The 26990-nt window shown below is 33.9% G+C and overlaps 1 protein-coding gene and 2 long non-coding RNA genes across 13 annotated transcripts in view; 2 read left to right on the forward strand and 1 right to left on the reverse strand.

Annotated features, from left to right (window-relative positions):
• Positions 1–26990, reverse strand: part of ptprz1a (protein tyrosine phosphatase receptor type Z1a) — a 180527-nt gene that overhangs the window by 128674 nt on the left and 24863 nt on the right. The gene's annotated exons all lie outside the window — the stretch shown is intronic.
• On the forward strand, positions 4466–13318 carry LOC147830917 (uncharacterized). The gene is made up of 2 exons (XR_015526623.1): positions 4466–4923; positions 12687–13318. It is a non-coding gene; the product is annotated as an uncharacterized LOC147830917 (long non-coding RNA).
• Positions 19506–23640, forward strand: LOC147837865 (uncharacterized). 5 transcript variants are annotated; one of them, XR_015526597.1, is made up of 9 exons: positions 19506–19840; positions 20208–20267; positions 21005–21156; positions 21574–21625; positions 22458–22642; positions 22727–22834; positions 22910–22969; positions 23061–23235; positions 23332–23640. It is a non-coding gene; the product is annotated as an uncharacterized LOC147837865 (long non-coding RNA). The 5 variants fall into 5 exon arrangements; XR_015526599.1 differs by having other exon boundaries at positions 22913–22969; XR_015526598.1 differs by lacking the exon at positions 21574–21625.

The raw sequence follows: 26990 nt of genomic DNA on the forward strand, positions 1-26990 counted from the left end.
CTTATTAAAGGCAAGATCACAATAAGCAGAACTACAAAATAAGAGCAACAGCATTATAACATGCGTTTGTATTTGGCCCAGCACTGACTGCATCACCAACCATTCTGAAACCTGAGCCACAATGGAAACCGCACAGGTGAGCATAACAAAAGAAAATAAATTATGAAAAAGGATTGAAGTCAGCAGCCATTCACTTGCTTCCTACCGCTCCATTGCGTCCGTGTCTTTTCTCATGGTCTGCCCCATTCACCGTATCAATACAAACGCTACAATGAGATCAGTGGCTCAGCCGTGAGAGCCACAGCCCGACTGCAGGTTTACACAATATAACGCCTTGCTGCCTACCTGATTGCTTTTCTCTGAGAGATCCCGTATTCCCTTTCACCCAATCAACAGTTCTCTTCTGAGCCAACAGCTTTAAACATGGGGTTAATTTCCAGGTAGATGGTGTAACAGAGAGTGAATGAAGACCTGTTGCATTCTAGACAATGTGACAAGGAGGTTTGTTTACTCTGTAGTAAGGCTTTGCTGACATAATTCTTCATGAAATGCAAACTGAGCACTGTGAAAGTTCACACAAGTTGTAAAACTGTATTGAATGGCATACTTTATTACTTAAGACTAATTTAATTTGTAAAAAATTAAACATTAGCATCAGTGGTCCTTTGTCTCCATTCATACATATTTTACGTTGCTTTCATATGTGCTAATTGCAACCCAGGCTCATTCTGAAAACGTAGTCTCGTGGACGTTTCTGGAGACCGCAAAATATGTCCTGGGAGGTACTTATTTGTGCAGTTTTTGTTTTTGCGAATCTGTGAGAGGCCGCTGTGTGCACTTTTTCGCATCTTGAACGTCTCTTGCGAGCGCCGTTCGCGCCTGTGCTGTTCTCGCTTAAAGCCACTGGAGGCCGCTGTCGATTGACCATCTGTCTGACTGAATGACTGGCTGACTGAATGATTGACTGGGCGACCGGACAATCGGCAACCCGCCCTCCTCCACCTTCCCTAAACCCAGCTGCTTTTACCAATTGACCCGCCCGCCCACCCGCTTTCTTCCCTAAACCCAAGCAACGATTTACAAAAGCAGTCCAGAAAAAGAAAAGCCCTCGTCTGATTATGACCACGTTGTTGGATTTCACCACATTCTCACCCTGTTATGAACTCGTTCACTTTATTTTTTGGATTCTATTTTAGTCTTACTTGATTTCTGGAATCACTCTTCTTCGGACATGAACCCGGTCATCGCCGTAGTCAGCCCCTCTCCACTTCTCCACTCCGCTGATGTACACGACGAGCTAATTGGATAAACTAGTTGCGGCGGGAAAGCCCTCCACACGGAGGTAAGCAATCAGCCGGCGAGCGGGAAAAAAACAGCGTCACACAGCCCCGTAGCGTTCGCTTAAAAAAGTGAAATGTAGCCATACTTACCTCTGGCTACACAAATCACGGTCTCCAGAAACGTCCGCAGGACTACGTTTTCAGAATGTGCTTGGTTTGGCTAATTGATTGGTATTTTAAAGGGCACCTATTTGACCCCTTTTTCGAGATTTTATATAAGTCTTTAGTGTCTCTAGGTTGTTTCTGTAAAGTTTCAACTCAAAATACCCATCAGATCATTTATTATATCTTTTAAACATGGGAAATTTGTGCTGTTCAGACAATGTATCTTTTTCTGTTGCTTGTGCCTTTAATTCAAATGAGCTGGTTCACCCTGACCATCGTTCCTAGGTGCACGTCAGAGCCACAGAGATCTATCTGATGCCTCTAGCTTCACAAAGATAAACAGCACAGTGACAGACAAGAATAAAGCAGATCTCCCTTACCACAGTAAGAATTTTCCCAACTGTTATTTGAAATATTGATTGTGGAGTTAATTCAAGCTTTTCTGCAATGATGAGTCACTCACAATGTCATTATAAAGCATTTAGTTTTTGCACAGCAAATGTGAAAGGATACAAATTAATATCCACTGCTGTATGGACATCAGTTATGTTAATGTACAAAATAAACCTGATTTAACATCCACAAAATGGAGTTAAAGCATCATTTTTATATATATATAATTGCACTGACACTATGCATTTGTGGTAATTTTACTGTGTTTATTACAAACAGACACTGTTTTAAAAATGTTTTAAACATGTAAAACTCATTCCTGAGGTGCAGATGATCACAGAGAGCGGAGATCTTTTAATCCCAGTTGTTTTGTGCACATCCTTTCTTGTGGATATGATTATACACGTTACAACGGAGACATATTAATGCACATCTGTCAATCAATTCAGTGTGTGACGAGACCACACTTCTATGTCACGTGCGGTGGGCCTCAAAATGGGAGGGATTTGGATGCTATTTTAATGTCAGAAATAAAAAAAAAGACTTATTTATCCATCTATTACAAACAACCCAGGCTCATACGCTATATTGTATTTTATTCACGTTTAAATTTAAAAGCTGCAAGAAAATGCACTTGCCACTTTATACACACATTATATGTACTTTTAATATTGTCTTGTTTCTACTTTTATAACTAATTATTGTTACCATTTTACCTTTTTATCTATTGTTATTATTGTTGTTGACAAATAGAAGTGCACTGAAAGGAAGGGCAAACGTAAATTTCGCTGTATTTTGTACAATGACAATAAAGAGTCTCATTCTGTTTCTATATGACTGTGGACACACTATGCCTACACACAGTTCTGTCCAAACAGCTTACTAAAGTTGATATTTATCACTGTATTATTATTATTATGCCATCATATACATTTTTCCAACATAAATGGTGCTCAGTTTGCAAATGTTTTATAAAGAACGATAGTAGAATGTTATAATTCTTACAAAAGTAATGGTTAATGTATTAATATTTTACGAATGGGATGTGGATCTTATGGATAAACCACCTGAAGGTCAGTATGCACCAAACACTGTCTTATCAACTTTCCATGTTCTGGAACGACTTTGTGCGATGCGATCCATAGACTGCTTCACGCAGGTGAGTGGGTTTAACAAACTACCTGTAGAAGAAAATCTTTTCCTCTCCATATGCACCAACCACCGTACAAGCATCCCATGCTTCTTTGATAAACATTGTGCAATCGTAGTGTGCTTGACAAAAGTAAGTGGCCTAGACAAATCCCCTGTAGGACACACACTTTCCTCTCTATACACACTAGACGGCATTTATTTTTATGTTGCTGAAAAACACTGCAATTCATAGAGTGCTTCATGCAAGTGAGAGTATTATAATATATATATATATATATATATATATATATATATATATATATATATATATATATATATATATATATATATATTATAGTATTATATATATATATATATATATATATATATATATATATATATATATATATATATATATTATAGTATTATATATATATATATATATATATATATATATATATATATATATATATATATATATATATATATAATGTATGATCTGATGATGATGATGATGTGTGTGTGTGTGTGTGTGTGTGTGTGTGTGTGTGTGTGTGTGTGTGTGTGTGTGTGTGTGTGTGTGTGTGTGTGTGTGTGTGTGTTCATACAACCATGGACACCTATAGAAAATGTAAGTCTTACATTTATGTATATATATATATATATTCCCGGTGATGGGTTGCAGCAGGAAGGGCATCCGCTGCCAAAAATATATGCTGGATAAGTTGGCGGTTCATTCCACTGTGGCGACCCCAGATTAATAAAGGGACTAAGCCGAAAAGAAAATGAAGGAATGAATATATATATATATATATATATTGGGTTGAAAAAATGTAAATAGTGATTTTGCTATATTTAACAAATAAGACATTTTATACACTTTGTAAAATCCATAAAATCCATGCCATATGCTTTCGATAAGGAGATACTTTTGTTAACTTTACTATTTTCTATTAGTTGAGTAATTCTACTGTCTGTACTTTTCCCTCACTTATGAATAAACTATAATGAAAGCTTTATCATATATTTTAAACATCAATATTTAATGATTGTTGATTGTTTATTGAAATCATTTGGATATGTATGTGTGATCTAAAGTTGTGTCCTCGTAGTATTTGTATGATAATAGGGTTATGAGAATCAATGATCCTGCAAATGCAGAACTTCTTTAAGAAACTGAACACATCATGCAAAGTTTTGAACATTGAAGAGATTGGTCTAAAAGTAATGACTGTTTAGAGTTTTGAAAACTGAGATTAGGGTTCTGAAATTTGTTGCTAATCAATTAGGAACTGCAGCTCTGCACAGTTTTGCCGCAACCCTATTCAAACACAGCTGATCTATATCAAGGCATTCAAGTGTAGGCTTAAACACTTTGATTAGTTGGATCAGGTGTGTCTGATTAAAGTTGGAGCAAAACTGTGCAGAGCTGCAGCCCTCAATGACTTTAGTTTGAGAGCTATGCCTTAAAAGGATAGTACATCCTAAAAAAATCTATATTTTTCCATTTAGCACGTCAATTTTGTTCAGAAAAAGGTTCTGAATATCTTATGATCAGTAATTTAACAAGCTACATTGAGTAAATGGAGAGAATAAGCCATCTCTGGCTCATCTGGCTCAATACTAGCTTATACTGAAGAGTGTTTGTAAAAAAAAATATGAAAGGACTAACATGAGGACTTTAAAAAGAGACAGAAGCCCAGGCTAGAAACAGAGAGGCATCAAGAGGGTAATGTAAGGAAGGTGACCCTTTGTTCCTGACCACTCTAATGCATTAGGAACGAGAGAGCACAACCACTCCTTGAAGACATGTGCCAGAGGAGGACACTTCAAACCTCAGCTGTCATTAGTGAAATTAAAGTTGTACAACCACACAGAAGTCCAAGCAAAAGAGTCATCTCGACAGATGAGATGGAAGAGAGCAGCACTCAAGACTGGAACCGCAGAGCATGAGGTGAGAACCAGCCAGGAATCAAAGAGGTGATGTTGTTGAAACCTTCTTTTTGAATTTAGAGAATAAAACTCTTTATAATGCACTGCATACAGGGCTTGACAGTAACCTTTTTTTGGTCACCAGCCACTGTGGTTAGCAGTTTTCCAACAGTACTAGCCCCTCGCCATTTTCACTAGCCACAATTTTGTTGTTGGGAGAATATATTTTAAATGCATAAATTTGACTTTGACATGCTAAAATTACTTGATTTAAATCTCCTGTTGTTTCCACATGCCTTATTCATTATACTTTGTGTTGTGTATGAGCTTGCTCAATAAGCATAAGCAAATGGGTTGTGCTTTCATAGTGGTTCACACGACTTTTCAGGGCTTAACATTAAGGATTTACCTATTTTTTTTCTCTGGCCACACCAAAAATAAAATAGACAAATAACTTATTACTTCTCAGCTACAAAATTTAACTAAATAAAAAATAAAAACAAGCTGAATATAGCTGTGTACATGCACTTTATTAATCAAAACAAAAAATTACATAAAAACAAATCTATTAAATCAATGTTATTGTAACGGATTATTAAACCTTAAATATAAAATAACTGCAAGCAAAAAAGCAAGTGAAAAATACTGGGTGATAATGTAAGGATGGTCACATGCTAGCCGTGTGTGCGATTTTAAAGCCCTCGTCAATGAGTGAAGATCTTGCCGTGCATGTGATTATCCTCTCATTTGGTATTGACCTGCTTTCTTTTGCTCATGCTGACGGTTATTTTGTCAGTCGTACTGCGTCTTAATGAACTACAACCTAAAAATTATTTGCAGCCAGCCAAAGTGACTAGTGGCATTGGCTCTTTAACCCGCCACAGGTGAAATCTACCATCTATTTGTTGGTTTGGTCGGTGTTGATGTCAAGCCCTGACATAATGTGGCTGCATATGAAAGTTATAAAGTCCATGTGAAATCAAAATTTACAATGTTTATTCTGCTAGCGCATATTGTTAGTCTTAATTTGAATTATGAATTCATGCAAGTTCATTCAATTGTTTATTACAAAAGTAGTTAATAAAAAAATGTTTTGGTAATCTTCAGACAAACTCTGACCATTTAATTCCACATTTAGAATGGTGGTCCTTGTGTGTAAATGTACATTTTTGACTAACTTTTGATGGTATTTCTAGTGAGAAGTTTAGCATAGTAGAAAGTAAATATTCCTCTTATCACCAAATCTATATCTGCATAATTAAATGGTTACATTGTTTTGGAAGTCTGTCTGAAATCATCAAAAATTTGTGCCTTTGTGAAAAAATACTCCCTCCAGAATCACGGAATGAAATGGCAACAAGTCAGCTGCCTAAGATTTCTGACACAGACTTTATTACTGGGTTGCTGAATGCTTGACTCTGATTGGCTGATAATGACTGATATTTCAGCCAATTAGAATGTTATCACTTGATTGGATTGGCGTTATCATTGGTTATCAGCTTGAAAATTTGGGCTAGTAGGAGCCCTCTGCGCCAACTGGTTGGCTCAGAAGGCTTTTATCATTCATCCACATGGTTAATCAGCTATAGATCACATACAGCTGCAGCCTGAAGTTAATGAGAATTATGGCATTTATTAAATTTCCCATTAATTGTATTTAATTAACGTCTACCCCAACCCTAAACACAACCATCACAGTAATGCAATCTAGTAGTATACCTGATTAACTATGTGGATGGATGATAGCAGCCTTCTGAGCCTGCCAGTAGGTGTTATCAGCTGATAACTACTGATAACGGCCATTTAATCAACTGATAACATTAGAAGCGGTGGGATATTTTCAGATAAACACACAGTTGATGTAATTCCAGATAGCTCTTTATAAATATGACAAGTGATTTCACAGCCAGCAATAGTCAAAAATCAAATCAACATAAACTAAAGGCTTGAGATCCGAGGAATAAGAAAGTAATCCTGTATAAGGCGAAAGTTTGAGGAGTAAAGCTTGACAAATTAAAATTCTTGAAATTTTAACATGAAAAAAAATGTCTTTTGGTGTGGTAACCATATTGTAATCTCAATAATTGACTCTTTAAGAAAATAATGCACAGCTGAGGTGTAACCACATCCAGTGACTTACTTTGGGTGTGCGTTATTTTGTCATTTAACAGCCCTTCATAAAGTTTTCTATAGCGCATACACAATTTACCAGCACAATATATGTACAGCATAAATCTACACTATAAATAAAATTTAATTTTTATAGCTGAACTTATGTTAAACACAAGTTTGAGTCCATTGAGCTTATATTATGTTAAACTGACATATTAAATCTTGTGTAACTTGTAAAATTCAGTTAAAACATAAATAACTTAGTTTAATAAGTTACAATTAACTAAAAACATATGCTGTCATGACTAATTGATCATATCATTTTTACAGTGTATAGTAATACTAATTAATACAGGGTTGATCCAAAAACGTATGTGACTACACTTGATCTCCGCTTACAGACTTTAAAACATGATCAGTTTATAAAATAGTTTGTGCTGATCTGTATCTTAAATAATAATAAAACAAGAGGTTAAAACACATGTAAAATTGATCAACCCTATAGTGGTTGATACTATTGTCAATGCGTGTTTGTACCCAGCCGGCAATGTGGGGAAAAAAATTCTGTCAGTTGTCTGGCAGATCTAGCCTATAGATAGATACAGTAGGTCAGGGCTATTTAATTAGTTTGTCATAGGGGCCGGTTCATGAAAGCCATCCCAAACAAAGGGCTGGAGAGATATGACTTGCTATATGAGTGATGACATGACTACATTTAAGAGCTCATATGCTGTATTTGTGCTCACCCACGTTGGCTTTTTCTACATTAAAATGTTAATATATTGTATATTGTACAACTGCACTGTCCAATTGACTTTTTTGTTTTTGTTTACAAACATTCAAAATGTTGCATTTCGCACAACAAAAGCAGTGCATTGCTGAAGAAGGTTTCTTCTACATTCAGACACATTCATGTCATGTTTTGAACAGCATAACAATTAGTGATGCAACATTATAGATTTTGGTTGTACGATATTTTCTGAAGAACAATCATGCATTCACGGTTATCACGTCTAATGTAATTTAGAACAACAAGCTTTATATTAGGGAAGTAGCTATTTAGATTAACTGTTATCATCTGGTTTCATGCATATATAATCATTTTAATAATAATTTGTCTAACATATCTTTTGTTTACATTGCACTGAAAGGCACGCACAACTCTCACTGTGGAAAAGACGCAAGCACGTTGCTCCGCTTGTGTGCGCATATTGTCATTCTTACATTAGAAATAACAAACTTGCAAGAGGAAAAGACGTGATATGGGAACGGCCGCTGCTATAGTTAATCCGGTGTGAGTGCATATTAGCCTCTGTGTACATAGTGGGAACTTTAAACTAGCGCACAGTTGGCAACTTGTCATAAGTTTTTCGTGCAACAGAAATGTGGCTTATAGAAGCTTTATGATTAATTAACTGTGACAAATTAAAGCGCAGTTAATAGTGAAATCAGCTAATCGTTGCATCCCTATAAATGATTACAGTGCATTGTACAAAAGCCATTTCCTACAAAGCATATCCAAATGTTTTTAGCTGTCTGCACCACTGGTGTCACCTTATTGGTGACTCACGCTCTGCGCAGCCTCTGCAGCTTATACTGAATTGAACAGACGCAAGTCACTTCATAGCCATAGAGGCCATTTTTCAACTGAACTAAATTTATTTTTATGTTTTGAAATTTAAAAGCTTCCCAAATCCACATGCAGAGGTGAAAATGCAAAAATTTGGTATCATTTTAAAGAAAACCCTTTGAATTTTCATAAAACACTATTGAAAGTGTTTAAAATTTCTGTATATGTTGTCTAAGTTATAATAAACGCCTAAAAAGAGGCACTTTTTTGTATTTTTTTCTTAACTTAAATTTAAAAGTGTACCTTTTAGGTTCTGTGTGGTCTAGCATGCTGTAATTAAATTTAGTGGTTCCTGCAGATGTCTGTAATCATAGAAAAAAAGAAAAATGTCTCCACCATAATCTATGCAAAAGTTATTGTATTCCAACTGATGAGAGGTGCTATACAAGCCACAGAGACCGATCATTGTTTTCATATTTTACTATTCTTTTGTTTGATCAAACATAATTCACTGTGTTTGGACCACACCATATAAAAAGATTACTTATGCACATCATCTCAAAAACAGAGGAGAATGGGCCTTGAGCGCACAGCATAAGGTAAGAGATGACAGGTGTCTGTGCTATCTGGGGCTGCTTATCGATCATAAATGTATTGTTTTCACTTCTGCGCCATGGAAACACCGCGATTCATTCGACAACTGTTTGATATGTGAATATAATTCAGTAAAAAGAATGCTAGAACCGTATGAGCACCGGCAAGAGCTTTCATTTGAGCTATAGCTTGAACATGTGTCACATGAAAATGAACCAATTTAAAATACCCAGCTCGGGTATCAAACATACTGTGTATTTAAGTGTAAATAACTTTTGTACAGTAGAATAAAAACCAAAGTGATGCATATGTGCATAAAATATAGATTGTACACTTTTAAACAAAACCACTTATAGGGTTTTGGTGCCCTTTAAATCTAAAAGCGAAAGTCATTGACGTCACGGACCCAGTACCGGGTTCGCGGAGTTTTACTGGTTTAGAGTCTCATCTCCCATTCCCTTTAAGAGTCAGCTGTGTCGCACCATGACACATTTGCTATTTACATGGCCTACTTTATAAGTGGAAAAACTGATCACTTTTCTATTGCAAGAAAACAGTTAAACAGACAATCTGTAGCGTGGGAATAAAGAATGAGCCTCCTTCATTTGGCCTCTTTTCTTTTTCTCTTTACTTTTACTCCTTACTCCTTTACCTTTGTGCATGAGGAAACAGCGTTGTACGCACTCCACTGAAGACATCCATTAGCCTAAATATTTAATTTCATTTGTTAAGCGCAAAGATTGGTTTCAAAACTATTTTTAAATTCAGTTCTAATTTCCAGCAAACTAATAAATTAACAACAATAATGATGAAGTGTGGTCAAAAAACAGAGTTATATCCAAACACGCGTCTTATTCTTATGCCCCATATAGTGATGCAGACATCTCTAAAACCCGACAGGTGGACAAATCTTAACTTGTTTTTATTAAAACAAAATAAATATGCATATAATAAATAATACTGCTAATAATAGTAGTGTTATACAAAAGCAAATTGTCATGAATGAACTGAAAAAAAGGCATGGAGGCATGAAGAATGCAGGAAGGTAGTAGTTTTTATATTTACAATAGAAAATTATAATTTTTGTAACATTTTAATCCTTTTATTTGTATTCATATGTAAAGATATTTATGTATTGCTGTGCATCCTGTGTGTCTTGAGCAATGCGTTTTGGACTTGCATAGGAACATAACTGCGCTGGACTTTGGACCAGCTTTCAGTTGATCAATGGCACAGTCTTTTTCAGTTCTTTAAAAAAGCAATGCGAAAACAATGCGCTTCAACACACCTCCTTTTCATACAGGAACACCCATGAGTCCACAAAGTGGCGCAAATAGATTTGCTATTTAAACAACCTGGCGCAAAATGTGAAAATTAGGATTGTGCTGGTCTGAAAATAGCAACAAATTGAGCCAAAAATGTATTGCGCTGGATATATGATATAGGGTCCTATGTCTTTCATAATCATCCATTTATCGGTGCTGGGATGCAAACTTGTCACCATTCGACAACAATTGGCATATTCCATATACAAAATAAGTCATCTTTGAGGATCACATATCTGTTTAAATTGCCCTCACAGTACATGTAGGTTCAGAATTCAATCATTATCTTAACTTAAGGGGAAAAAAATGTATACACTGAATATATGGATTACTGTATTTGGTCTGTGTTCTGTGTGTTTTTGATGATATGGAGTAGCATTATATAGCATATTTCTCATACAAAGCCAAAACTCATTCAAATATGTATTCCTTTTCATTCGTTTTTTTTAAAGGGCACCTATGGTGAAAAATCTACTTTTCAAGCTGTTTAGACAGACGTGTGTGTATATATAAAGTATAGACCATCATATTGTGGTGAAATAAACTCACTCAGTACTTTTTTTTTTCAATTTAACAACAAACGGTGGACCAATTGGAGCGGTTTTTAGCCCGACCGCAACTTGACTTAGGAGTGCAGTCCCCCCGCCCACCGAATTGATTGACAGCTTCACGTAGCATGTCTAAGTAAACATGTGTATAATTATGCCAACAAGACCAGACGTGCGCAAAGCAACCTGGAATAAAAGGTCTGTTCAGTTTGCTAGGATCATCAATCATCATCAAATGTGATCGAGTAAGTTTCACATGTTTAAAAATGTTTTAAAACAGTGCACTTGTGTAATGAACAACTGCGATTTACTTCAGCTTTAGTTCATCAGCACAGCCGCGTGTCAGAACAATTCTAAAAGAAGACTATGCAATCCCGGTTTGTGGACGTTAAATCAGTTTTATTTTGTACATTAACATAACAGATATCCACACAGCAGTGGAGATTAGCCTGTATCCTGACACATTTGCATGCAAAAACAGTGCTAAGCTAAGCGCGCTCTGTCTGTGTGTGTCTGTGTGTCTGTGTCTGTGTCTGTGTGTGTGTGTGTGTGGGTGTGTGCGCGCCCTTGAACTTTATAATGATATTGCGTGTCACTCATCAATGCAACTGCACAACAAATACTGATTGGTAAAGTTCTTACTGTAGTATTTCTCACAAACGCTACGTGAGACCTCCTTCCTATAAGTCTGTCTGTTGTCTGACAAAGCCGAGGGAGGAGATTTAAAGCACGCTGACAGGCACGTAAAAACAGTAGGCGGGAAGGACTCGCCTTAAAGGCGCAGTACGACAAAACGACCCCCTGGTGGAAAGATGTATAAAACAGGATCTAAAAGGTACAATGAAAAATCTGATGGGTGTTTTTTGAAACTTTACATACACATTCTAGAGACGCAAAAGACTTCTATTAAATTTGAAAAAAGGGGTAACCTAGGTGCCCTTAAATCTTTTATTTAGTGCGGAGTAGTTTTTCTTAAACAGCAAACAGTTGCTAGGATGTTAGCTTGCTAATTAAGTAATTATAATAATAAAACATATTTGTGATCAGCCATTGCTATTTTACAAAAAGCTTTCAAAAAGCTCTTCAAATGCTAGCGTACTACTCATACAAAGCCAAAACTTATCCAAATATACAGTCTTGTTAATTTTTTTTAGCAATCTACAAACAGTACAACCTTAAGAAAAGCTTGTAGGAATACTTAAACCGTTAATGTTATGCTAACCTGTTAGCTTACTAATAAATTCTTATAAAAACAAAACCCACATTTGTGAGCAGTCAATGATGAAGAGGGATAGAATTATGCTTAGAATAAAGCTATTTTTTTAAAGAGCGCTTTAAATTGTTTCACTCTTTTGTGATTTCAGAATACATAGAATAAGTACAACACAAGGTACATTTTTGCCAATACAAGTATAACATGAGTTAGACTCTCATCTATGAAGAATAAAGCAGAAAATAGCCTATATTAAGAGTGTTGTGTGTGTGTGTGTGCTATATCTCTTTTTCTCTCTGTAAGGTGCTTGTTGTCAGAGTAAGCAGATGATCACAGAATCTCTATTTGAGTGTGTGACATGATGCTTCTGAAGTGTGTGTGGGTAGAGGATGTGCTTTTAATTGCACCGTAATCTCTCTCCAGTGCATTCCAGAATCAACCCTGCTGTGGTACCCGATAAGACTAATGGCGACTGGGTTCATCAAAGACAAGGCATTGTAGGTGTATTTCATTCTGAACGGCTCCTCTCTTTGCCCGAATCTTTTCCAAAGGGTCCTCTCTATAGACATTGTACCATAGGGATGAGCACTTCTGAATTGATTTGAACTAAATTAAGTAAAATGATCATTTCCTGAAGTTTCCCCATTCCAAAGGGTCCTTCGAAGGGGACAGTTTTGATCACTTTGATTTGGAATGACCCTTCAATGTGGCAGCCATGATTTTTCTCATTTGCAACAGACTGCAGTTTATTCGCGAAATGTGTATATGAACATTTTCACGAATATATCATGATTCATCAACTTTTGTACTACTTATACCACATGAACACAATTATGACACTTTTTTTCGACGCATTTAACGGTCATCATAATCTTAAATCCTTGACTGTTTTAAAGATTTTGTGTTTTTTTTTATAAACGTCTGAACATTTATATGTATTTATCAATGTATTATATCATCTTTGCGTCAAATTACAAAAAACAAATTATAGCTTAAGCGAGGGTATTTCTTATGCAGCGACTATGAGGCTGAAATTAAATTTGATGTAACTGTTATCCTTCCATTATCACACAGTATGTTTTTCACCTGCTTACTTTTGCTTAGTTATTTTTATTTATATGGTTTAATTCTTTTTTTTTTTTACAACAACATTTGCTTTAATATGAGATTAACTCTCCATTAATGTGTAGTTAACTGGTGATCTGAGAGATCTTTAGCGAGGACAGATTACTGTGTACTTATACCACATGAACACAATTATGGACCCTTCTCACAAGACTTTTTTCGACGCATTTAACGGTCATCATAATCTTAAATCCTTGACTGTTTTAAAGATTTTGTGTTTTTTTTTTATAAACGTCTGAACATTTATATGTATTTATCAATGTATTATATCATCTTTGCGTCAAATTACAAAAAACAAATTATAGCTTAAGCAAGGGTATTTCTAATGCAGCGTCTATGAGTCTGAGATGAAATTTGACGTTATTCTCTCCTCTGTCGTCATCAGTCTCACACTTTTTTTTCCTTTTTCTGAAAGTCTTTATAACACTATCGTGGAGTTAAATTATTAATATTATTTCAGCAATTAGGATTGCAGAAGAATTATTTGTTGTATTCTCCAATTCACTGTGCTCTAAGTTTACCCAACTACGACGCCTTCCGCTACTGTACGATTGGGGCCATATAAACATGTATAAACAATCCTACATAAAATTCGATATGTATTTACAGGGTAAATGAAAAATAACTAGACATTTAAAAAGTGAAAATTAAGAAATAAGTTTTCATGAGATCAATGTGTGTATAAATATGAAATACCTACGCAATTATTAGTAAATGAGACCCAGTGGCTTTACGTGAGATTTACTTCCTATTTTCATGTAGGTCACTAGCATTGAACTAACCACACTGTTACAATTAGAAGCCTAGAATAAAACTCAATTAATATCTTGAATTAGGTATTTGAATTGCATATATTGCATACAGGGCTTTACATTAACACCCGCCAACCCGCCAAATGAGGGTAGATTTTAGCTTTGGCGGGTTAGACAGTTACTCCCACTAGCCACTTTGGCTGGTTGAAAATTATTTTTAAATTGAGGTTTTCTTAAAAGCATGCAGGGTTCGACTATAAGAATGACCCAATATGCGTGCAAATGTGATCTTAGAATGGAGAAACAGCAAGACTAACAAAAAAATTGCATTCGCGCTAGTAGAAGAAAGCAGATGAATACCAAGTGAGAGGATCATCACTCACGCTAACAACTGATGTGATGCGCGCAACTGTTTAAAGAGCGTGCGCGCTCCTGTTTCCTTCCTTGAAGCACGCGTGCCTGGAACGCAACTGTGATCGGATCGCTTGCAAATAGTCAGGCAAAAAAGTATTGCTAATGCACCGACAGTCTTGCTGCTTTCAAGAGCTCCAAATATGTCTATTTGTAAGCAGAACCAGGTTGCTTTCGCTTTGAACAGATTATTAATTGGCCTTAACCGTGTGAATATCCTTCCATTATCACACAGTATGTTTTTCACCTGCTTTCTTTTGCTCACGGTTATTTTTGTTTATATGGTTTAATTATCTTTTTTTTTTTTACAACATTTGCTTTAATATGAGACTAACTCTCCATTAATGTGTAGTTAACTGATGATCTGAGAGCCCTTTAGCGAGAACAGATTACTGTGCATATTTCTGATACATGACAATTTTTATTTTTTAAAAGTCAATTGTTTTTTTTTTTAAAGCAATGTTTTGTTAAATAAAAATTATGGTATACAGCTATATTTAGCTTGTTTGACACATTTAAAATTTGTGGCTAAGAAATCATTTTAGTTTTGTGTGGTCTGAGATAAATTTGGTAAATCCTTAATTTGAGTTCTTAAAAGTCATGTGAAATAAAAACTAATTGCAGTATAACACTATGAAACCGTGACCCATTAGCTCATACACGACACACAAAATGTAAAATGAATGAGAAGGAATGTGGACACAACACAAAATCTAAATCAAGTAATTTTAGCATGTCAAAGTCATATTTATGCATATAAAAATATTTACCCAACAACAAAATTGTGGCTAGTGAAAATGCAGAGTGGCTAGTAACGTTGGAAAACTACTAGCCACTGTGGCTGGTGATCATAAAGTTAATGTAAAGCCCTGCTTGCATGTATTCATATACATTTGGACCACACAGATTTACACAGACATATATAGCATTTAGTTTGCATTGAGTTTGTTGATCATTATGAAACAGTAAGAGGTTTTAAATGGAATGTTTTATTTATTTTAGGATTATAAAACCCCAATTGCAAAAAGGTCTGGCGTAAGCACTTTGAGCTTAGCTTAGCATAATTCATTGAATGGGATTAGACCATTAGCATACCAAAAGATTTTTAAAAAATGGTTTGATAACTTTCCTATTTAAACTTGTTGTGAAGTTATATTGTCTAGTAGGACTAATGGTAAATGAAAAGTTGATATTCTGACTGCTGCATGTGCAATTATTACTGTCGAATATCTCACCTGCAGTCATGTTACGACAGCAAAGTTCCTTTTATTATTTACGCCAAAATAAGAGTATAGTTCTCAGCCATATTGATCAACTGAGTCAATGTAACTACAGAAGATCATCTAAACTTTTTAGAATTTTTAAAGCAAGATGTTAATGGCCTAATCTGACTCAAAGATGTATGCTAAGCTTTGTGTTAAAAGTGTTCCAGCCAAACGCTGAGATTGGCTGAATGGATTCAAAAATTGTAAAACTCAACAATTTAACTCTAGTGCTGTATCCGAATTTACCCCCTATTCACGATTTCCTACATTGGTCTGCTAATATAGTCTACTTGAAGTAGTGAGGGAAATAAGTGAGTGAATTTGGACACAATGTTGGTTTGTTTGTGCTTCGTTGGTTAATATAAGATGCTGAAAAGGAATAGCTTTTAAATTTCCTGGTCAGACTGTGATAGTTATTAAAAACTTAGCAAGTTACATTAACTAAATAATATTTTGATTTGAAAATTACACCTATAGGATGGCTTAGAGGACTAAAAAAGTAGGATGAATAAATTATATGGTACTTTTCATTCTTTTTAGGTGAACTATTTATTTAAACGTTCATGTGCAATTTGTTTATACACAGTATGAGCATGACTGACAAATATTCATTACAATAATTTAATTTACTTCATTTTTAAAATCGAATTCAAATAGAATCTTTATTTTTGGGTCTCTATCCCTTTACAAAAACTTTAAAGTCCGTAATTCAGACAGGGTATCCAGGCCAAAGAGCTGTTTTAACCAATTGGCATGCAGCAAACGTTTTGTTACTACTACAGGAAAACAAATGGACCTCTGACCAACTCAGACCCAAACCAAACACAGATTCAGTCCATTTCTCTGACTGAACTTAATAGTTAAATGCTTTTCTTTGAGTAAGCTGTTCCTACAAGAACATCCTGGGCCTAAATTTGCAAAGTGAAGTGTAGCACTCGATTCTCAACATAACTGCCCTTGAAGTACAACAATAGTAAACATTTACAGTTGGACTGGCTGTGGTTTAAATACAGAGTCCATCTGAGCCTTTTGTTTATAGGGTAAGAGAGCTTTGATGGAGGGGATGCTGTCTAACACAGTCGTAAAAGTTGTATAGACAAACCTTAATGGCAAGAAAGAAACCAATCAAGTGTGGGAGAGGACTGAGAGAACAAAAGTAGAATGTTTTGTGTATGTCATTTCTGTCAGTTCAACCAGCCAGTCGAAAAAGAGGTTTCTGAAGACTCTTTAAACTAGGCATCCTTTTGTATCATTAAAAATTCTTTTGAATTGATAATGGAAGTGCACAAAAAAGAGAATAAGAAAAAAGAAATTATATCATTGAAATGGATATATATATTCATGTCTTTTTCTAATATTTCCCTAGAGCTGTTTAATAGAGAGAACATTTACATATTAAACATTATAGTTTTAGTAACTATTTTATAATGGTTAATTTGTTTTGTCTTTGACATGATAATACATAATATTTTACTTGTTTCATTAGTCAGCTTAAAGGGCTGACTATTTAAAAATTTAAAGGGTTAAATATACTAATAAATGGCATTAAATGTCTTGAATGTAATTGAAGCTAACTGTCTTGTGTTGTTGTGTTTCTGAAATGCCGTCAAGAAAATGTCAGCATATAACACAAACAAGCACAACTTCCTAAAAAATGATCAACAAAGATGATCATTCTTGTATACACAGCCATTCTCTCAATAACAAAAGAGCGTCCTACATCTGAGACGAACAGTTTTAACTAGAATTCCACATGCTCAGCGGAGTCATTTGCAACAAAAGAAGTTTCTGATTTTGTTCGAGCAAAAAAATAATTCATTTAAAACAGCAGGATTCAATAGCCTTAGATAGATTCAATCACCTTGAGTAATGAAACATTTGATGGAAATTTTGAATGAAATAAATCACTTTATTGACAAAATTAAGCGTTTTTATACTTACTTGAGGGGTTTTTGGACTTAACGAAAATTAATTAATGCTAATATTGAAGGAAAAAAACATTTGCTGAATAAACTGACATAGCAAACATGACACCAATGTGACTATTTTGCATGTTAGTTAGTTACTAATACTACAGTCAGCTACTCTAATAGCTAATTTACATTTGGGATTTTTTTTTTTTTTTTGCAAAAATTTAACTTGCTTCACATTAAGATGGAAACACAGCTAATATGAATTATAAAACGAGATATTAATTCTCTTAGATTGAAATTTATACAAGAAGTATGACATTTATTTGTTTTTTTGCCCCTTAGTCTTTAGCTTTTGGTTGGAGTCAGTAGAGCTGCCTTATGAAGTAGTTGATTCAAAACCTACAACATTTAACTGAATCAACATCAAACTGATTTTATTACTTGGTTGTTTAAATATGTATTGCATAAAGTGATACTTGAAGAAAAAGTTGACTTAAATGAAAATTAAGTCAGCACTTATATATGTATTTATAAAGATTTCTGACTATCCAAAATAGTTTGATATTTTGCATAGCTGTCTAAATCATCTAAAGGAATATACTGTGTTCAGTTTATTACAATATAATTTGTGAAATATGTTTATAAACACACAAATGAATGTTTTCATTTAAGAAAAATTGGTAGTAGATTTAAACATTAGAAAAGAGAGCACGTTAAATTAAACATGAAATTTTCTACTAATAAACGCTTAGGTTTAAAGCCAATGATAAACTTCCGGTAAAGGCTTAATGGGAATAGTTTCAATTGTACAAGGTTGTTTTTACAGCATCAATGTTGTAATGTAATTGCAATACATACATTTAAATAGACTTAAGCATTCATTTAGCGGTTCAAGTGTAAAACGAAGATGAAAGACCATTGTAACCACTATTGCCGTCAGGAGCAACAGGCTAGCACAGAAATTCCATTGAAAATACTGGGGTAAAATAAACTTCATATCGTATATCTAACAGACAGTGAAGATCACTGATTTTGAAAGAAATCAGATCTGAAACGTGACAATTTTGTAATGGAAAGACTGTTTACCGGAAGCCCTTGGGCTGCCTGACTGAAAATTAAAAGCCCGTTGTGCATTTTTTTACAATTTAACAACCCTAAAATTTCATCAATGTCAACTAAAATGAATCAAAGCTACATTGTTCCTTCTTTAACTGAGCTTTTGCATGTTTGATGATTAGACTGCCTGCTTTGCTCTGCTGACTTAATGGCCCACATCCAGTGTACAACTCCTGGGTCATGTTATTTTTAAAGCTCACCAAAACAAGCTATTCATACTGTATCAAAACATGGAATACAATCAAAATCAGATAGTTGCCATTCACAACCTTTTCCCTCACTTGCATTCTCTCTTGCTAACAATCCATGTAACATTCAATATTTGGTCATTCAAAAGCACTTATGCGTCTCACTGAGTGCACTCAAAAGTGATGTTGAGCTTTAAAAATAAGAGTGAAAAGTCCCTACGAAATCCAAACACAACTGTCGACAAGAGATGCATTTGAACACCCATTTTTACAAAATATAAATGTAACCCACACATACATTTATACATAGTGGTTACTAAAAAAGTACTGAAAATCATACTCAAGTAAAAATACCATTACTTGCCAAAAACAATTATGTAAAAGTAATAATGTAATTCTGTAAGAAGTGCTTAAGAGTACTAAGTAGTGAGCGTTACGCTGTCAAAATGATTCCACCTTACAATATACCAACACATTCTCACTCCCAACTCGTCACATACTGACGCTTGGTCAGGAACCCTCGGCGTCAGTTATTGACGCACAGGGTACCCCTTTAGCGTCATATTTAGACGTGCAGGGATTCCCTATAGAATCTGTGCCTGAGCCTGAGGCGTCATATGGAGACGCTGGAGGCTCGTATAATTACCAATAGATGTCAACGCAATTTTTAAAACCTGATTTACGCCTATTATCTTAGTTTTCTTATTTTAAAAATATGTAATTTTTATTTTGTTCATGAAAAGCGTCTGTAAACGGGGTCGAAACTACTGTATGAATAAACTTCGGCCCACGTGACATCCCTTCACGGTGAGTTTAACGCCGCTCTGCTATTGGTCAAACTGCATCAGCGGTGAGTTCTCAGATGAGTTCAACTGTCATCATTAAATATTACGTTAATGCTGCATAATATATTTTTATTGGAGATTAGTTGGTGTTTATAAATATTTTATCATTTACTTTATATTTAATGAGTGAAAATATATTCGGTTGTCCAGTTTAGGGTAACTATGCCTAATAAAACTTTGATTCATTCATATTATTTATTATTTTTTTACTTTAAAAAAAATATTAAATTTCAAGTACTAAGTTTAAAAATGTTTTCGGCTGATATTTTTCATTTTAAATTATTTATTAAAGTTGGGGTCATTGTATGTGGCGATCTATTTTTTTACAGTCTATGCTCGCTATCCCAAGGTTCATTGCGATCCCAAGGTTCACTGCGGTTTTCCACAAGGTAAGTAAAAAGTAAACAAATAAACACGATTTGTTGATAAAGCATGTACTGTAAACTAGCGACGTTATCTAATTACATCAAGTTCATTTATTAAAAACATATTTTTCTCACATATAACGTTGGTCATGCATTAGAACAATATATACATTTTAAGATAAGGAACAGTGTAACCAGATTGTTGTTTTCCACAATAGAATTCGTGCAAAATCTATATATAATATGCAATATGCAACTCTAATAATACAAATGTATTCGTAATTGTTTCAATATTAAATAACATCAAGTGTTTCCAAAGGTTTATTGTAAAAACAATTATTTTCCATGCCTTTAAAGGAAAAAGGCAGACATTTTGCCCGTCTGAGCACATTTTATTCATTGTACAACACAAAACTAAACAAAAAAATAGCTTAATCTACCACACACACACACACACACACACATATATATATATATATATATATATATATATATATATATATATATATATATATATATATATATATATATATATATATACATATACAAGTGTAAATTATTAGGTGTTCACTGTTCAGATATGAATATTTTTTCTTTGCTCTTTTCAGGTTCTTTAGATTTCTTTAAAAATCCAATTTTGTTTTCTAATAAGCAAAAAGTAAAATCACTTTACCCATGTTTATATGTTAAATTGCACTTGTCTCTCTCTCTATCTCTGTTAACACATTTATATTTGTTTGATTAATTCTTGTGTCTTTCAGCCTGTTTCTGCCTATCACCATGAGTGATTCCTCAATACTCAGATTTATCATCAAGATCTCAATTATAAGCTCAAGTTTTGATGACAACTTGGTGATCTGCAGAAAGCACCACCATGTAAGGAAGGCCAAGACCACTCTGGAATCAGTCAAGGGTTAGTGAAGTTTTTCATTCCATGTATATGAAATGTCTACATTGTTTAGGCATATGTGATTGTATGAGATAAAATGCATTTATTCTTTCACTACTATTGTAATAACAGAAAGAAACGCATTAGTTTTATTATTACTATTGCTTATGACAAACATTAAAAAACTACAGCATAAGCTCACAAAATATTGTGGCCTAACTGTTTAAAACTATTTGTTCTGGGTGTTGATAGTGGCCAACCATTTTTTTTCTTTTTCAGAAAGTATTTTGTTTTGTCTGATTTTATAACACCTTATAGGCCATCAACTGTCCACATTGGGGTTTAGGAAATTAGAACTGCTTATGCTGCTTGTCTACTAGTCTTAGGATAAGTTAGAAATGTTATAAATGTACATTTTTTTGTTGTTTTTATCTGGTACAGCTCATAGGAACTCCAATCTTCCCAACTGTGAGAGGGCCTTGCTCCAGTGACTGTCAGTGTGTACTTCATTGTTTCCATTAGTCCCTGTATCTGTAGACCTAGGTGACAGTGGGCTAGAGTAAAATTTTGGTTTTATTTAAACTAAGGCATACTGATGGCCTTTTAATCTCAGATTTGGTCATGCAAGTATTAATATATCCTAAAGTATTTTTATATTCTTTCCATTGGTGGAAAAGATGTTGGTATAATAATTTTTAATGGACTGCTAAGATCTCAGCAGACATTTTTCTGAGATATTCTTGAGTGGGAGTCTGTGCAATACAAGGTGGATAGTATTTGCAAGGAAGAGCCCTTCATCTGTTCTGCTTCCACACTAGATATACTGCCAATTTAAGTAGATATGAACCATAAGCATAACCATTTCAAGAATGCACGAGGTACTTTAAACTGTATGTGTTGAAACTAAATTAACAAGAAAACAGCTCTGTGATGTTCACCTAAGAAAATTAGATTAGAAGATATAAACTGTTATGCACTTGTTCTGTACTGTTTCATTCCTTTTTCAAACACTGGCATTTTTGAAGGTTTATTTACAGCTAAGGATTAAGAATTGACAGGAAGATTTGTGGACTACATCAACTAATGACACTACCTCCAAAGAGTTGCAAAAAGCTGTCCAAAGTTTCAGCACCATCTTTAAGCCCATGATTTTAGTGTGTTTCATGCCTAATCACATGAGTTTATATCTGACATAGATGAACTATGTGATTGTCTTAAACTGATCTACAAGTAAATGCCAAAACTTATTGGTTTACTTATTTATTTGTTTGTTTGTTTGTTTGTTTGTTTGTTTGTTTGTTTGTTTGTTTGTATATGTTAACCAGGTGAAATGGAGTGAGGCATACCAGGATATGCCTGGTTTTACTTTTGGGAAGGAGGTTGAACAGTGCAATATTTCTTCTATAGGATTGGAGTGACCAGACATGCTACTGTAACTCTCATGGTCATGTGCTGGAATTAGCAGATATTCAACAATTTGGCCATCTCTCTGACCTATTGATATCAGAAGGTAACAATATCCAGTTGAATTTGTTTTGGTTGTTCAGTAACCTATTTTAATAATATTGTGATTTTTGATTGCTTATCACTGTAGACCGCAACAGCTCTGCAAAGCAAGTTGCAAAACAGAATCCATGAAACTGGCAGTGACTGGAAACCAATTGGAAGACTTTGGTCTGTGATGTAGAGGAGTGGGCAGAGGGTGAGGAAATTCTTATTAATATTACATGTAGTCATGAAAAATTGTGTTACTATTACTGTCATTTTTTTTTTTCAGTAGCAGAAGCAAAGACAACAAAAAACAGAAGTGATATGGATGTCTTCGTCATATTGCATGGTATGTACACTAGACTTCTGTCAGTGTTGATTCTTTAAAAGTTGACGTATAATCCTTGTTATACAACTTTCTTTTCATAAATATATTTCAGACTTTGCTGACCCAGCAACAAAGAGGAGGGTGTTCAACATCATCCTGCTAGTCAGGATTCTTCAGGAGAAGCAGTGGATTCTTGTGGCAGAGATGGTCAACCACTATAAATACCTTTCAACTCATCCTGGTTCTTTCAAAGAACTTTCCTGCTTGTTTGCTTCTGAAAAGTACTGGTATGTATTTGTATTATTTGGCACAGACATAAGCATAAGGTTACCCAGTCCAAAGGATATTAATATATTTTTATGTTGTTGTGTTCTTCTTTTAAGATTCGACATGTGGCCTAAACGAAGAGGGGTTAAAAGGTCTATGGATCATCATTCTCAAAAAGCAACAAAATAACTGAGAAATAAACAACAATAAGATGGTGCAATCTAGAAACCTGCAAGGTACCTGCAAGTTTTGGCTGGAGCAGAGAACATAGATTTTTTTTAAATAAAGCTCCAGCTGATGAGTATGACATTGACTGTGGATTTTCTTTTACTGTAATCCAGAAGAGGATGACCTTAACCCTGAATCTAAAGCATGTAATAAAATCTGTAAAAAATTAAATAAAATTGTCATCATCTATAACCAAATTGTCTTTTTTTTAAATACATAGATATGTACAGTATGTAAGCATTCCTCTAAAATCAATCAGTGTTGTAAATCAAGAGCATTATTGTATGCCTCACTGCTTACAACATATAACGATTTAACGAACTCTATATTAAAATGAAATTATTACATTAAGTGACATTAAGAGCTTTTAAAATATTAATTTTATGATACATTTTTATGATAAATTTAATTTTTGCATATACTTGGGCAAAAAATGTACATTATTATGGTCAACTGCTCAGATACCTCCAGTCAATATGTGGCTGAGTCAGGCAACCACACTTCTACCTCTGGAAAAATTAACCTATGATTTACATCAAAGATCTGATGGATCCATTTGGTCCTCATGGATTTTTCTAAAAAAAAAAAAAAAATTAATCTCCTTTTATTTTTGTCCTTACTTTGAAACATTTGTATTAATTTGTTAGAATGTCTAACAAAAAACTGCTGCACTTGTTGTGAGATAACAGTGCGACTGTTGTTATTCTGAAAATAAAAATTTACTTTGTATAATGTTTTATTGAATGCAAGATAAAAAATAAAATATTTTCCAAGAGATGGATTGCGGCTGGAAGAGCATCTGCTGCATAAAAACATGCTGGAAAAGTTGGCGGTTCATAGCACTGTGGCGACCCCTGGTTAATAAAGGGACTAAGCCAAAAAGAAAATGAATGAATGAAAATAAAATATGTATTGAAATATGTATTTTTGGTAGACATAGAACTACACAGTAACTTATAAATACAGCACAGAACTATTTTACTTCTAGTTTAGATAATTTAAATGTTTGCATTTTTATTTTATTGGTTATTGACTATGTATTTTTAATCATTTGGAGGTTTGAACTATACGCAGCATTTGAAAGGATATCTTTTCATCATTGTTACCTCATTTCTCAATATTTTCATGATTCTTACAATGCAGCAAATCTTACAATCATTTGATCATAAAGAAAATAATTAACAAATTAACCCACATGCAGGACAAAGACATTATGTGGAATCATTATTTAACACAAAGTTCATCCATTGTCATCAAATCATACTGTTACACAAACAGTTGAAGATTTAGAAAGTAAAAATAATCAGATAAAGAGTGGTTTTTAAACAAATACATGTCTTTAAAAAGGTTTTATTTATAAACATTTACATATTTTAAAAGAGCTTTTATCCATATTTCAAATAAAGTGAAAACAATTAAATATCACATGATGACCATTAATGAAACACACTTTCAGAATTACATCCACACATATTATTCTGAACTCATAACATTTGTGATGAACATAGATCACTATTGCTAATAACTTGTAATTAAAGAGGATACTAATGTTTAGCTTATTTTTACAGCTTTTTTTTTTTTTTTTTTTACCACAACTGTACATGTGACAATACAATTTCTTGTCCATGTTGAAGATAATACATCTACATAGGTTAACTGCCCTTTTACTCAAAGGGGATGAGTAGAGCCCCGTAGAAAAGGAAAAAGTATTCACATTTCAAACGAGAAATGAGTGAGAGAATATCAGCAAGACTATTACCTATGCTATGTTCAATAAATAATGTTGGATATAATAGTCTGATATATACTGATCAAGTCAATAAAAGCTGTTTAAAAAATACTCATTGTAAAATAACAAATTTATGCCTGGCTTTCATATATGTCATAAATATATGCACAATGACCTTATTCAGATAGTCTTTAGTTCATTAAAATTTGTATCTGTTCCATTTTATTACAAAAAGGCTTTAAACTACATTACCCACAATCCTTTGTCGCTGTATAGATGGGAGGGGAAAGACATGGCGCTACAAATTGTAGTTCCTTGAAAGGTGTAGTTAGGGTTAAGTTTAGGGTTACGATCTTGGTTAATCGTTAACTATTTAAAACACAGCGATAACTCATTGATAAAGGACACTGTTAGTAAAGTGGCAAAGTTAGCAAAACATAGTTAGCAACACGAAGGATCTTTTAATTTGGCTTTGAAGTTATAGTCCAATCACAACGTCGCAATCTACGTCACACTTTGTCTCTATTTGGTAATCTTCCGGCTGAAGGTTGATTATAACCTTATAATATAACTTAAAAATCAAAATGTGTATTAATATTACATGCTATTTATTGTCTTATTAAAAATACAAATGTATATTTACCGTGAGATTACTTTGTGGGGGTAACCAGATGTGCAAAATGATCATAGTAAAACCAGATCATAGGCAGTATACTTAATTTGAAACGAATAATAAAATAATAAAAAAGCTTCATGTTTGAAAACATTTCAAGCATTTGCTGTAACTAAACCCTGCATCATGTAGGTATACAAATATAAATATATGTAAAACTTAAATGACAAATATAGTGCCCATTAAATAGTATAAATAGTAGTTCATTGTAAATGAGTATGCAAATAAACACAATACATTTTTAATGAAACATTTATAATTTATTTATAATGCCACAAATAAAAATAAATAATAAAAATCACACAAAAATGCACAAATATATATTTTAACCAAAAATATATATTTTATAAGTTTTTAATGCAATAATATATTACCATACATATATAAATGATTAAAAACAATTATAATTGAAGGAAATGTATATTTTGTATTATTATTATTATATTTATTTTGTGATATTTATTCATGTCATACATCTGGTATGTCAAGCTCAAGTAAAACTGCACTGCAAAAAATCTTTTCAAATGATGGCTTTGGAAATGCCATCATAATAAACAGCTTTCACAACAACAAGAAGTCAAGTTCATGACAAATGCAAATTATATTTATAATTACAACTTTCTGAACTTAAACATCAAAAGTAGAATAAGTTCAAAACATATTCAAGTATTTACTGAAGAATAGCAAAAACTATTTTTACAAAACACTGAGAACCAAAGTGTGCTTGGTGAGTCCAGGTGTTTATGCTGACTAGACTGTCATATTGCAATCCGGTTAGCATGAGGAGACTTGGGCTTAAAGTGTCAGGAATTCCTGGAGGGCTCCCATGTCTTATTCCAGGTTTTGCCACTGTAAAGTATTAGAAGTGCACAACATCATTACTGAACAAAGAATGAGTGTTAGGTTTCATTTAGAAAGTTCAGTGATATTTATTTATATATGTAAAGTGTCTAAACCTGGCACTCTTGAATTAACTGTATAATAGGTTAAACATTTCCAGCATGTTTCCATGTATTCCAAGCAGATCTGTCAGTTCTACAAACTCAGAGATCAGGATAGTGACTGCACTTCTCATTATGAACACCCTTATCCTTCACATACATTTTTATCACCACTGATGTCCACTGTTGTAGTTTTCATTGAAG

Source organism: Danio rerio, chromosome 25 (genome assembly GCF_052040795.2).
Source record: "Danio rerio strain M-AB ecotype USA chromosome 25, GRCz13ab, whole genome shotgun sequence".
NCBI classification, from domain to species: Eukaryota; Metazoa; Chordata; class Actinopteri; order Cypriniformes; family Danionidae; genus Danio; species Danio rerio.